The sequence below is a fragment of the Zosterops lateralis genome, assembly GCF_965231275.1.
Source record: "Zosterops lateralis genome assembly, chromosome: 3".
Lineage (NCBI taxonomy): Eukaryota > Metazoa > Chordata > Aves > Passeriformes > Zosteropidae > Zosterops > Zosterops lateralis.
Window position 1 is genome coordinate 61,897,071 of NC_139764.1, and position 13,767 is coordinate 61,910,837.

Sequence of the window (13,767 nt, forward strand, 5' to 3'; positions counted from 1 at the left end):
TTTCCTGAATTGGTTTTATAGATTACTTGTCTGGATACAGATCACGCTAACAACTTGCCGAACAGAATTGCAAGAGTGAGGATAATTGTAATTCTCATAGAGTGGATATTATTGTCTCTGCTGTTCCTGAAAATGGATCAACAAAATTAACCTAACATCTGAAACAGGAAAAGAAAAAAGCATGTTGTCTTGCTCTTCTTGTGAAGACAAGAGATTTTGTGATGTTTTTTCCCTTCACTGGAAAAGTTAAAAAGTATTAATACCTTGGAGTGACACATCATGAAAACAGTTTTCAATTCTGAATTCTTCCTGAGATCAACATATACAGGATTGTGTTTTTCTTTTGTATGCACTTTGTATAATGCAAAAATGGAAACTTTTGAATAATCTTTGTTGAAATAAGTTCACCTCTAATTATAATTTTCTGTCAATGAAACTTTGGTAAGCACTCAGCCAAGCATTTCAGAAATTGTCTTTCAATCCATAAAATCTCTCTCTCTCTCTGTCTTTATTTTTTATTTTATTTTATTTTATTTTATTTTTTAATTCATGAGGTTGAAAAAGGGTAACCAAAACATGCCTATCTCAGAATTTTCTATAGGAGGCCTAACTCACACCTTTAGCAAGCACAGAAGATTAATTGAAACATCCTTGAAACCATTGCTGCATTGACATTTACAGCACAGATTTCTTTGTGACACATTGCTACCTCGGTTTCAATACGACTTCTCTGACCTGAAGAAAAAGGATTGATATATAGACATTAATTCTGACCAACTGTAGTGATGGGCAGACCATCTAAATCACTGTCCTTAAACCACCACTGTCACAATAGCCTTGATCCTTGTTCTGTCCTTTATGACCTTCTGATTGCCTAGCAATAAGTCCAGGTACTAATGTCAACCCAGAGTCTTCAAAAGCACTCTGTATCTCCCTTCCCAGGGCTCCCAGCAATGACCTGAGGAAAAGACAAGATTACACTCTGGTGGTTCTGAGTCATATCCACACTGAAAGGTGCATGTGAAGGTACACTGAATGGGAATTGCTGAATTAGTGCCACCAAGCAGGCAGGAAGCAATACTCAGGAGACCAAGACAAGATATGCAGCTCAAACAGAATTCAAAATTTCATGTGCAATGTTAATTTATATCCTTTTAAAGATGCTCTGTCATCTAAAAGAACTTGTCCTAAGCAACTGGGATTATGAAATTGCTTTAGAGTTCTTGTTTTGCACTTTCCCTTCTCTTACCTTCTTGGTATCAAACTCAGAATACATTCCTGACTCTGTAAAAGTCTAGTCTTAAACTTCATTTTACACCTACTCCAACCCAAAACTTGAATCAAACCAAGCTCTGTTGAGAAGAATGGCACTTTGGGTTGTTTGACCACTACTTAGTCATCTAAACTTTTCAATAAAATATTCAGTCGAGCATGACCAAAACAGCAAAAAGCATACTGATTTTAAAAACTCATATTGCATGGAATTTATTCTAGAACAGATGGCTGGAATAATGCCAGTGCCCTTAATGAAAAACACTTATGCTTATAGACCATTCTGACATTCAGAGATCCCTGCTGCTTAAAAAAACGGTACAAGAATGTAACACATAAAACAATGTCTCCATTTGCCAAACAACATGTGATGCAAATGAATTTCTAAAGAAAATAGAGCAGAGCAGCCTTAACATCAGGCTGAGGATATTGACCAATGTTTCCAGATTTTTGAAGCACTTGTCACAGTACACCATCACACAATTATAAACATTTTTTTTCTAAACTAAGAAGACTTTGCTTAACAATCCAAGGATTTCACAACAATAAAATTGGTATTATTTTACTGTGTTTACACAGTTGTGTCTCCATTGTAGGAAACAATGCAGCTTTCTTAAAACTGTGGGATGGCCCTTGCATTGCTCTTTTACTTTCTCAGTGTGTAGTAGGAGAAAGTAAAATCTGTGGATTTAGAAATTTTTGAGGAGTTTCCAGGAAAAATGTTTAGGGTGACACTTTGCTGCCTTGGCAGCAAATGCTAGATTATTTTGGATAAAATTGCCCAGACAGCTGAATTTCTTCTGTGATGTATAATGAGCTCCACAACAACCTTTGCAGAGGTAAGCAAATCCACGCCCATCTCTTAACCCAGTCCTTTTCCCACTAACAAACCAGGTGCCCAGTCCCATGAAGTGTGTGTGGTGTGAGAGTTCAGGGTGTACAAACCACATCATTTCAGCCACAGATAAATATAAAAAAGCAGGAATAATAAAATAACTAGATCTGGAGGAAGCCCTCACCTCACGATACAACAGCCCAATGACTGTTAATCACTAATCCAGGGAATGGAACACCTAACAATGAGACAGAAAAGGTGGGAAGAACATGCTTGTATCCCAGACATGTGAAGGATTTTATTTTTAATACAGAGCAGGTAGATAATCACATATCTTCCATAAAAAGAATAAAGTTTTAGGTCCTCACTGACAGAGGGTGTGTCTTCATAACTATAACTGTGTATATTTTCCCTTGTTCACTCTCCCTTCATAATCTTGTATTTTTGGCTTTTCGGTGTAAGGAAGACATAGAGAAACATGAGAAAATATGAAGAGAAATAGGAAAAAAAGTTACGGAACAAAGAAAAACAGGAAAAATTAGATATGGATAAAAATCTTAAATTTATAATCCACAGAAAGAGAAATTGTGATTGAAGTCTATAAATACATTCAAGCTAACAATATAAGAATATGGGTATGTGAACACAGGAAGGAGGAGCAACAGCTTCTTGTTATGAAAGAAAAATTTAGGAAGAACATAAAATAATGTCTTCCTAATAACAAGAATACTGTGGAAAAGAAATGGATTCCTCAAGGAAAATAGGCATGACAAAAAATTTGTACATGTTCAATAACTAATAAAAGCTTTCACAAGTGAATTGCTAACAACATTATCAAATGAAATAAAAGTGGCTTTTGAAGAATGTTCATAATTAATTAATTATTTATGTGATAAAAGAACTAAGACTTTCTGGTGCTAGAGTTGAAGCAGGTATTAATAAAAAAAGGAAGAAAAAAAAATTAAAAAAAAGGACTTACAGCACCTTAAGCTTAGCCATAAAGCTATCTGATAAAAATGCATATGGAAAAATGGAAAAGATTATTAGGACATTTTAGAGGAGTTTTAAATAAAAACCAAGACATGTAATACAAAAAATAAAAGCACATCTCATAATAATTAAATCCATAAAAAATTCTAAATACTAACATTAAAAAGTAAAGATCTAATGAAATCGATAAATTAACACACAATTATTATTGTTTATTTTTTCCTAAACTGATGTTATCACATGTATTGATGGCAGAAAATGATTCATCTCTAAAAGAGGACATGAATATGCATACATAGACAGACAGACAGTTAGATACTGAAGAAAGCCTGATAAGAAATCTAATGTAGCATTACAAATGCAGATAAATTATTTATAATTTATTATTAGACTATACATTAGTAACACAGAAAAACTGAAGTCATGATAACATACGTGATTGCCCTGAACCTCAGTTAAGGATATGTTTCTCATTGTCTTAATTGTCAAAGTCCAAACTTGGAACTGAACCACTGAGGAGCATGATTGCATTTTGATTTACAAATTGCTCTTATTCTATTCCATTTGAGACAAATGCATTTCAAAGGTAAAGCAGTAAGAGAGTATTTCAGATATACTTGGTATTTCAGACATAGTCTATGAGAACAAATTCCATGTTCTGTACGATTTATCTTTTAAGCCCTAAAACGATAATTACATTTAAATTACTCTCCAATTCCATTGCATTAACATAATTGTGTGTCAACTAACAGGATGTACTTATTAAATGGAGAATTTCTGGCCGATTTACACATGTAATAACATATTATTGTTAAATTTATTGTACACTTAACAATACTTTGCCTAGCAACTTGGTCTCACTGAAGATGGTGTCACTAAATAACAGCAGTTCTATTTCCTGTTGACCTCAATGAACCCTTCAGTGCTCTGTAAAGAATATAAAACTTAGCATTGTGCTACTGCATTTCTCTAATGAAAAACATACACTTTAAACACAAATCTAGAGTAAGTCTAGTGTTGTTTTAAAACTGCAATACTCTCTTCATGCTAGGAAGGGATATTGCCTTTGCAACAGGTGCAGTAAAAGCAAGAGTAAGGTTTTGCTTTAATTTCGTGCCCAATTAGTAATTCATAAAAACATCTGGAGAATTAAACTAGGCAATTTCAGTGGTTTGGTGCTGAAACCAGGAAACAAAATTTTCTTCTTACCCCTACTAGCACTAGTAAAAGTTCACAATTAATTTATTTCCTCTTTCAAAATCGGGCCTTCAAAATGAGAATTTAATCATCCTAGTGCAAACTGTAAACTTGTTTAATCTATACACACACACACACAGGTATATATATATATATATATACATATATACATAAATAACAATATACATAAATAACCTTCAGTCAAAGGTTTGGTGTGAATTCAGAAAAAGTGTCTGATGGCAACAAATATTAAAAGGTTACCATTTACTGGCTTTTCCATCCCAGTACAGAATTGCTCACAACAGTATAGATGTTTCTGAAAGCTAAAATGTACACACGGAGTGCTTTCTTCAATGAAACAGAAGTCTAAAAGATTCTGTGAATGTTGAATGGTCTGCTTGAAAGTTATCTCTGCAAAACTCTATCTTTACCTAAAAGACAATAAATCCAAAAGTCTACAATCCTGCTACATTTTATTGTTTAAATACTGATTTCTCCATGAAAGCAAACACACATATTTCTGATGTGATAGTCTGGAGACTTTCCTGCTCCCAAGGCAACATTGACTCTGTACATTCAGAAAAGTCATAGAAAATGAATTGATTTTATTTGCAAGTAAAGTTTCTCACAGAAAATTGAATGTACTCATTTTTCACACACAAGTTTGTCTACTTTTTGGGATCGTACCAAAACCAGAAAATACTTCTCTAGTTGTATATTTTTCTCAAAAGTTCTTGGATGTATGCTACTAGTTTCCAGAAACTGCTAGTTTCTTTGAGTCAAATATTCAATCAGAATGAATATTCAACAGAATATTCAACCAGAAAATTAAATCTCCCATTAACAATCAAAGGGTATGCACAATTTACGGGTGAGCAGTTGTTGTAATTAAAAGAAAAAAGTGAAATAGAAAGTCACTTAAATCTGAAAATAGCTACTGAACATTTTCACTAGCTACTTTGCTAATCCATGCATTCAGAAGGGCAGCCACATTGTGTGCAGACCTGGAGATGCCATACCAGAGTGAAGAACAGCAGAAGGGCTGGCACTCCAGGAAGCAGGGAGGGGAAAAATGCTCATTAAGTCTCATCCTTTCACTGTCAGTTTGTTCCTTAGAGTATTTTTCTGCAGTATCATGTTGAATCTGGTTTTAAAGGTCCCAAGAGATGAGGCTACTACATTTTTTCTCAGAGCTATTTCTGTGTCAAAAGGAAGAGATTAATTTTATCCTTTTTGATATTGTATACCAGCACTCTTACAGTAATGTTATCGGTATGTGCCACATTAAAAACAATAATGGAAAAGAGAAATGAAACGTCTTTCAGATACTTATACTGTGTTTTCCTTTGGTTATGAAAGGAACATTGTAAGAATTTATGGCTCACTGACTTTACTATAGTGCTGGTTCAGGTAATTTATTTTTTGAAGTAAATATGTATTATCTTCAAAGCAGTTAGTTTCTTGCTTTTCTATTTCTGATAGCTTTAAACACAAACCTGTCATGGTTAGAAATCTATTAATTTACAAGTTGAAATAATTAACTGACAGTTTGTATTCAACTAATTCTCTTAGTAAGACTAGTTTCTAAATTCGTAATTTTCTCCCTTCCTGTATTTATATTTTGTGGATTTATAGGAAAAAAATCATGCATTCTTTCCACTTTAGATTTTTCCAGCTTCTTGGTATATTCTACTTTATTGCCTTTTTCCCTATATTGATCCTTTTGGGATGTTTTCATTCATCAGTTACATAGTGAATTAATTTTTTCTTAGATTTAATAACCTCAATTTTACAAAGCTTTTCTTTTTTTTCTTTTTTTTTCTTTTTTTTTTTCTTTTACAAAGCCCTTAATACTTCCTTATTCAATGACATTAGCATTTTTTAATTTTCAGAACTAACCCCTCAACTAACTTTGCTTTCTTCTCATCTGAATGATTTTGAAGATTCAGTCATCTAATACACCCACCAATTGTTTTCTCCCTTCACCTACTGAACATCCCCTACTGTAAAAAATTGTCCCTAAATATATTACTATCCATTGCAGTGATTAATTTAATTCCATGTTCTCATTTTTACTATGGATTTTTATATTTATTATTAAATTGTTAAAATTAGTTCTTTTCCCTATGGCAAGTTTTTTTTAATTGACCATATGTACCGTAAACAAAACCAATGACATACCTCTACCTTTTAGACTGAGGTCATTAAGGAAAATACTAAATGAGAACACAACAAAACCGCTAAAAATCACCTGCAATAATCCCCTTCCCCTTCAGTGTATCTTATCTGTTTTAATATCACACATGATTTTCTCTCCTTAAGTCATTTCCTTGAACGGCATTAAAATTCTTGTAACAATCCTATTTTTAATTTAGTCTTTGGCACTGAATCAAATATTTAACTGAAGTCCAAATAGATGAGTTTTACTGCATGTCATTTGCCTAGAAAATTATTTATCAGAGAAAAATTGCGGCTAAAAACATCTTGTGTTTTGTCCTATTTCTAATTGCCTTCACACATTTCACTATAATTGCCATTGAAATTTCTTCTAAAACTTTATATCTGATAAGGGCCAGATGAATCCACTATCCCAAATCTCTAAATTCAATGCAAAACCCTCACTAAATTTAAAGTGCAGTCTTTAGCATTGTTCTCTGAGGATATGATATCTGCTGGGAAAGGTTGACTAGAGACAGGTAGATCTGTAGTTTCAAGCATGGGTTATTTTCAAAATTCTGGAATGAAGACTTTTTGATCTCCTCCATCTAGATGACATGGAATCTTTTAAACTTTCTTTCCTCTTTGAAAAAGTAAGTCACATTTCCATGTCATCATTTTCATCATTTTCTCCATATTAAACACTTTTCCTTTACAGCAAGCCTTGTTAAGACTTTAATTTAGAATTTGGGGCAAAAATAACCATTTTTAACACCTGTCTAATTCTAGAATAAAACCCTTTTTTCTTCCTCTTTTATTCTTCATTTTACATGGCTAGAGATCGTTTGTTTTGATTACCTTTTGTATGCTGTAGCTTGGCTTGATACTTGACAATTTTCACACTCCTAGTGCATGCCAAGTTCTAATATGTTGGTTTCATATTCAAATTAAAAAAAAATAAAGGCTGTTTGCTCACAATCATTGAAAAAAAAAAAAAAAAAAAAAAAAAAAAAAAAAAAAAAAAAAAAAGGAGGAGTTACTTATTTATCTGTTGTAAACTCAAACTATTCCTGATGAAATATTTTCCCTCAAATATTTTTTGCATTCATGCTTAAGGAATTTCAAACTCTTCCTAATTTTTAAATTCTGGAACTGTTTAGTCCACTTAGTTTTACTAGACAGTCTACATAATTATTCACATTTTTTCTTCTAAAATTAAGCACATTGTATATATTTTTTACCTAATCCAGCAAATTGATCCATTTTAGGAACACTTACATGCAGGGTTGTTTTAAAGCAATAGGTTTTATAGAATGACTGGCCAATGTAAGATATAAAGTACTCTTTTCTTGGTAAATTGATTATGTGGTGTAAAAGTACATAAAACCTACTATAATTTACAGCAATTGTTCTTTAATCAGGAAACTTCAAATATCCCAAAGGAAATTTATTCCTGTAATACTAACAATATTGCACCAAACCTTTTACAACCTAACACTGGCAATCTGTAACAAGTCTCAAATTAGACCACTGAGTCTTTTCCATACTTCTGTCACATATCTTGACCTACAGATATTCAATTTTTAATGATCACTGGCCTTTTTTCTATTACCCCAGCACTTTATAAACAGTCCTGCTTTAGTATGTTTGCATTTACATATTTTATCACCAAACACTTCTTCCAGTGTTTGGATGCCTTCTCTCTGCTAAATATATTTTATTTTCCTGTCAATTTTAGTTATCTATAAATTTCATTTACATGTCATTTAGCTCTTTGAAATCATTAATTAGGATGTTAAACCAGAGAGTACCTTGCTAAAACCTAAGTACTTATTTATCTTTAACCTTGAAGATTCTCACTGCATATTATCTTACATAGCTTGTGCCTTTTCACCTGCACATGCATATATAAAAAGTAAAAAGTATAGAAGTCTCTATCTTCTGAAGTTTCAACTACAGTATCCAGTGAGCTGCTGAGGGGCATCCATTTCATCCCATCCCATCCCAATTGTCTTTTCCTTTGTTGCTGACTCAATTAACAAGACCATTTCTCTCTCATCAGCCACGAAGACTGAGTTCTGCCACTGATCAGTTCATGATCGAAGCCTTCATCCAGTTACTATGTTTAAAAAAATCTGCTTCTCCTCTCCATGTTTTGCTTTTCAGATTTCGTAAGATGTCCTTGTAAACTCAGGCAGAACTACTTCATTATTCTTCTTCATACCCTTTTATATTTTTTTTTTCTTTTCTTGAACTCATCACATAGATTGTAAATATACTACCTATCATACTCATCAGCTTTGCCTCTTCTTTCATCTCTGATGGAGCAGCTTCCTAACATGAGATCAGACCTTTAAGTCATCTAATGTCATTTTGTTTGGTTTTTACATGTGGAGTCCTAAGCCATGATTGAGTTTTCCACAAAATATTAAAAACAATAAACAAATAAGCCCAACGAAATAGACACACACACAAGAAACCTCAAGAGTTTCCTTCATCTTGATTTTTTTTTGCCATTATATTTTTAAGTGTTAGAGCTAGCAGTTAACCAGCCTAATAGTATTCCTATTCCAGCCAACAAGAAGCATTGCAATATGTTATATCCAGTGAACAGATACAGTGTCCAATATTTTGCTTTTATAAAAATCTAAATTGCAGGAAATTATCATATGACTTAGCATGGTAATCATGGACTGCAAATAGCAAATACTGCAGGTGCTGTGCACAGGAAAAAGATCCCATAAGTGATGTGCAGGATAATATTCTGCAGCATATAACAAGTGTCAGAATGACTGGCAGCTAAATACAACTCCAGAACAGATGAGTTGAGTTTGGAATTCCTCACAAACTGATAAACACTGATGCTTCTGTAGATAATTTGCCAGAAAGAGAAATTTTGTCCTCATCATATTCTCATTGAGAATATTTTTCATGATATTTCTGTGAATAGCCCTTTTTACTTTTAGAGAGTGCAACTTTGAGGTGAAACAATGGATTAACTCTGCATCTTATTGCAACCTGGAAAATTTTAAGTTATGTGGTATTGACTGCTATGATGAAAAATCTACAGTCCAAATTTCACTAGGAAATGTTGAAGGAACTGATTGTAAAGCTATCATATTAAACACACAGAATTTGAAAAACTAAGTATTGCATGGTGCATTTAGTTAAGCCAGTAATAGATAAGCAAGATAAATGTCAATGCAGCCAGTGATTCAAGGTTGAGTATCTTGAAAGCAACTTGTAGATCAATAACTGGCAACACTGGGTCCAGAAGATTGCTATTTATCCCCCAAAAACCCCCACTGAAATTACATTTGGTTCAAATTTATAAGCAAGAATGGTCTCAAACTAACACTGACGTTTTTCAGGTACAGTGACAATTTTTCTGGGACTAATGAAACCAAGCAAAGATTTTCTGAATCATTCCATCAACTTCTCTGCATTTGGGTCTTTTCTGCCCCCTTCCATTATGGGCACACTGAAGCTTAGTCAATAAACAATAACAAGACCAACTTCTTACTGGTTGTTGGGTTTAGTGGTCCAAAGAGTGCAATGCAAACATCCCTATCCATGGGGTGGACAAGGGAATCTAGTAATACAACAATCACCATTTCTGACATTCCTTACTCTCTTGTTGTCTTTACCTCCCTATTTGATCAATACTGAGTTTCAATGAAAAATCAGTAGAAGATTTTGGGAAAAGAAGAAAAAGGCACCCTAGGTTTTTAACCTGTCAAAAAGAAGGACTTAAGAACCATCTATCTATGAACAGTCTTCTAATAATGTCTAATCTTTTTCATAGCTGATATATGTGGTTGCTTCGTATAAATTTTTCTAGATATAATTCTAAATTTAGAAGAAATACAGAACCAAATTCATTCAAAGCATGAGCAAAAATACTCTAACAATAAAATGTGTAGCCATCTTGATTTGAAAACCTTTTTCTTCGTATGTCCTCATTTCTTTATTTTTCTTCAGAGTATAAAAAAAAGAAGAAATTCAAGGATCAGTTACTACATTTCTGACTAAATTACTTGGCTCTTGAATTCCGCAACTACACAGTCATATTGTCATCTGAAATACAGAAAGCTTTTTGCTTATATTATTAAAACCTTTTTTTTTCTTCAAACTGTCCCTTTACACCATTTTAGCAAAAATTTTGATATTTAAACCAGCCTATTTTTTCTTTCTCTGTACACAAAAGGATTCTCACTGATTTGTGTCAGATTATATTTTGTATTCTTGCAGTCAACAGGATTTTACAGATGTCAAAATTGTTCTAGAAAGGTAGAAAAGCTGGAACTTCTGCTTCAGACATGAAAAGGCCTTGTAAGCCAAGAAAACTCCATAATTCACAAAAGGACATATGCTGCAGAGGCCGAATGATGGGTGAGTATACAGTAGAGAATTCTGGTGTAAACATCAGGATGTAGGAGGATTTTGACAGTTGGGAGGAAGGGAGAGGATGCCAGGTCCTCTCTCCTATTGCTGCTGCAGCCACACAGCACGGTGAGGAGCACCCAAGAAGCTGCTTTACAATAAATGCTGTTTCTCTCAACTATGCAACATTCAGGGGGCTTTTCTGAAAAACCCAAAGGCTTTTTTCTCTGTGTGTCCTTCCACTCCCTGACTTTAAGACACCAGACTGCATGACTCTAGGTGTTAAAACATGAACAAAATTATTGCCTTTTTTGAAATCAAGAGACATACTTGTAAGTCTCAGCCTTGTAAATTCCCACACTCCATAGAAGCAGAATATCTGATGGCAAACAAGGCTGTAAACTTTTAGCTCAGAGCTTGGACATTTTGAATCTTAAAAATAAGCACATTAAAAAAAAAAAAAAAAAAAAAAAAAAAAAAAGAGGCAAATCTTCCACAACATTAGAATAAAGGCACCTGTAAGTGTATCTCTGTTTAACTGAATAAACATATTCTTTTAGCCTGAAGAGATGTATTTAAAATTCCTCCCTCTCAGTCCCCAGACAATTGATGCTGCCAATTATAGGACTACTTCCTTAACATCAAGTGATGAAAGTACATCCCTACTAGCAAAGCAGAATGAATCAGAGCTTACAGTAGCTACTAGAGAGCTGTCAGAACTACTAAGCTCCCAAACCTCCATCCTGGCTCACAGCCTCACTACCACAAAAGCCAGAGTCAAAACATAATTTCATCCAAAGTTTCCTTTAATTAAGAGATGTCTAATCCTTTTTCTGCTGAGTTCTCAAAGACGTTATTTCAAATGGATGTGATTTGGATTCAAATTTTGTGTTTGGATTGTTCAGGAACTTATTCATATTGGGTTTCCTCTGTTTTCAAACAGGGGAAGATTGCTTTAAATACTTCAAAATATTTTGAGTGAAAAAAATAAATGCAAAGTTGAATGACTTTGTTTGCTTGGCGTATCTGAGATAAGATTCTCTAAAGTTCATGCCTGCATGCTTTTCTCTTATATTCCTGTTCTCTTCTTTATTAGCTTCTACTATCTTCTAAATATCTTTGTTTTAGATCTATTATACAAATTTCCTTAGCATTGTGATCCTTTCCTTGCAAAGTGCAAGGAAACACATTTGACCACAGAAGCAAGCACACCAACTACAGTTTAAATCCCATCCTGACTAGGTCTTATACACAGTATTTTTAAAGTAATACTTACTTGCTTTTATTAATTATTAAGATCTTTGTGTCATGGTGAGCTTAATCCCCATCTGAGAGACTCCTCAGAAAAGGACAGTCAGAATGGAACTCAGTATACTCAGAAAAGGGATTTGACTACAGCTTGGGACTGTAAATCATACCAAGGAACCTTATTCAAATAGAATATAAAACAATGTTCTTTATTTTAAAAAGAATACCTACCATTCTTTATTTGGGGTTACTATAGACAAAGGGTATACATCAGCAGGACTAAATGTCTCATGGTCTCACTGAAATCAAGGCATTTGTCCTCATCTTCTTTTCTGTTATTTATTTTTCAGTACACCTTTCACTGTTTTGAAGTGAACAGCTGAACTGCATGGATAATATGGATAATCTCTTTATTAGTGTATCTATTAAAGTACAAACCGAACAAGCACAAGTAATAAAACGGTCCATAAGAGAAGCATGTGTCATCAGAAGATAATACATCCATCTGCTGGAGCTCAGCACAGAGCATTTGCTGAGTTCAGCGGAGGGGAAGAAGCACATGGGTTGATCACTTCCTGCCACATGAGCCATCTTAAACAGCAAAGCATGGGAAATATGGGTGAATGCAAGGCATTAATTCTGCTGGATGGCACACAAAAGAATACTAAAACACAGTGACTATATTCAAGACAATACATTTCAAGGAATTTCTTTATCTTCTGGGAAGTCGTTTTTACTAAATAATTTAAATAAATTGCCCATTCAGTTATAAGCAGTATGGAAAGGTCTCAGGTCAGGAAGAAAGTATTGCCACTTTTTGACTAGTACAGATGCAGTTTAGATGGTATCTGCTTGAGGTTACTTGCACTGCTATTCGTCCGACGTTTATTAGAGTAAACAGTCACTCAGGTACTTAGCACTAAGAAGGAAAGATTTATTGCAAACACTACAAACACTAGCTAAGCTTTGAATGTATTTTTTTTAAAGATGGATATCAGCTCATTCCTCAAACTATATGTGGTAACAACTTTCTCATTCTCAACTTATGTCACTATTTGTTTCTGGCAGCTTGACCATTAGCAAAGAAAAAAAAAAAAAAAACAAAAAAACAAAACAAAACAAAAAACAAAAACAAAAACAAAAACAAAAACAAAAAAAAAAAAAAAAAAAAAAAAAAAAAAGAGAGCTGTCCTGTTGATTTGGCAACTGCACACATGCTTTGAGGCATAAAGGCCATAAGCTGCCCCGACTAATCTGCAACAGCTCAGCTTCTTTTCCTGCCTCATCAACACCATGGCACTAAAATGACATGTCCTATTAGAGACCTATTCAAGCTTGAATTAAACAGGATCCTTCCATGACCTAATGGCTTTTAGATGATGTCCTAAAGCTCCTGTTCTCAAATACAGAGATGTTTGGGTATTTTGGTAAAGAACCATCAGATCTACCAAGTGACTGAAGAACTGATGCAAAAGCAATACAATTAAGCATTGCTTGGCATATTGCAATACACACCATAAGTACAAGGTCACCTTTTCAGCACACAGGCTGCCATGGTTTAACCCCAGCCAGCAACCAAACCCCACAGAGCCACTCGTTCACTCCCCCACCAGCAAGACTGGGAATAGAATCAGAAGGGTAAAAGAAATAAAAAGTGCATTGAGACAAAGGCAGTTTAATAGAGA

General features: G+C 33.9%; 1 protein-coding gene and 1 long non-coding RNA gene across 3 annotated transcripts in view; one reads left to right on the forward strand and one right to left on the reverse strand.

Moving 5' to 3' along the window:
- Window positions 1–13,767, reverse strand: part of NKAIN2 (sodium/potassium transporting ATPase interacting 2) — a gene marked incomplete at both ends in the record, with an annotated part of 534,677 nt that overhangs the window by 310,246 nt on the left and 210,664 nt on the right. The gene's annotated exons all lie outside the window — the stretch shown is intronic.
- Window positions 12,920–13,767, forward strand: part of LOC310906675 — a 140,875-nt gene continuing 140,027 nt past the window's right edge. The window contains exon 1 of the long non-coding RNA XR_014589464.1: window positions 12,920–13,270. This is a non-coding gene — a long non-coding RNA (uncharacterized lncRNA). The remainder of the gene's footprint in view (window positions 13,271–13,767) is intronic.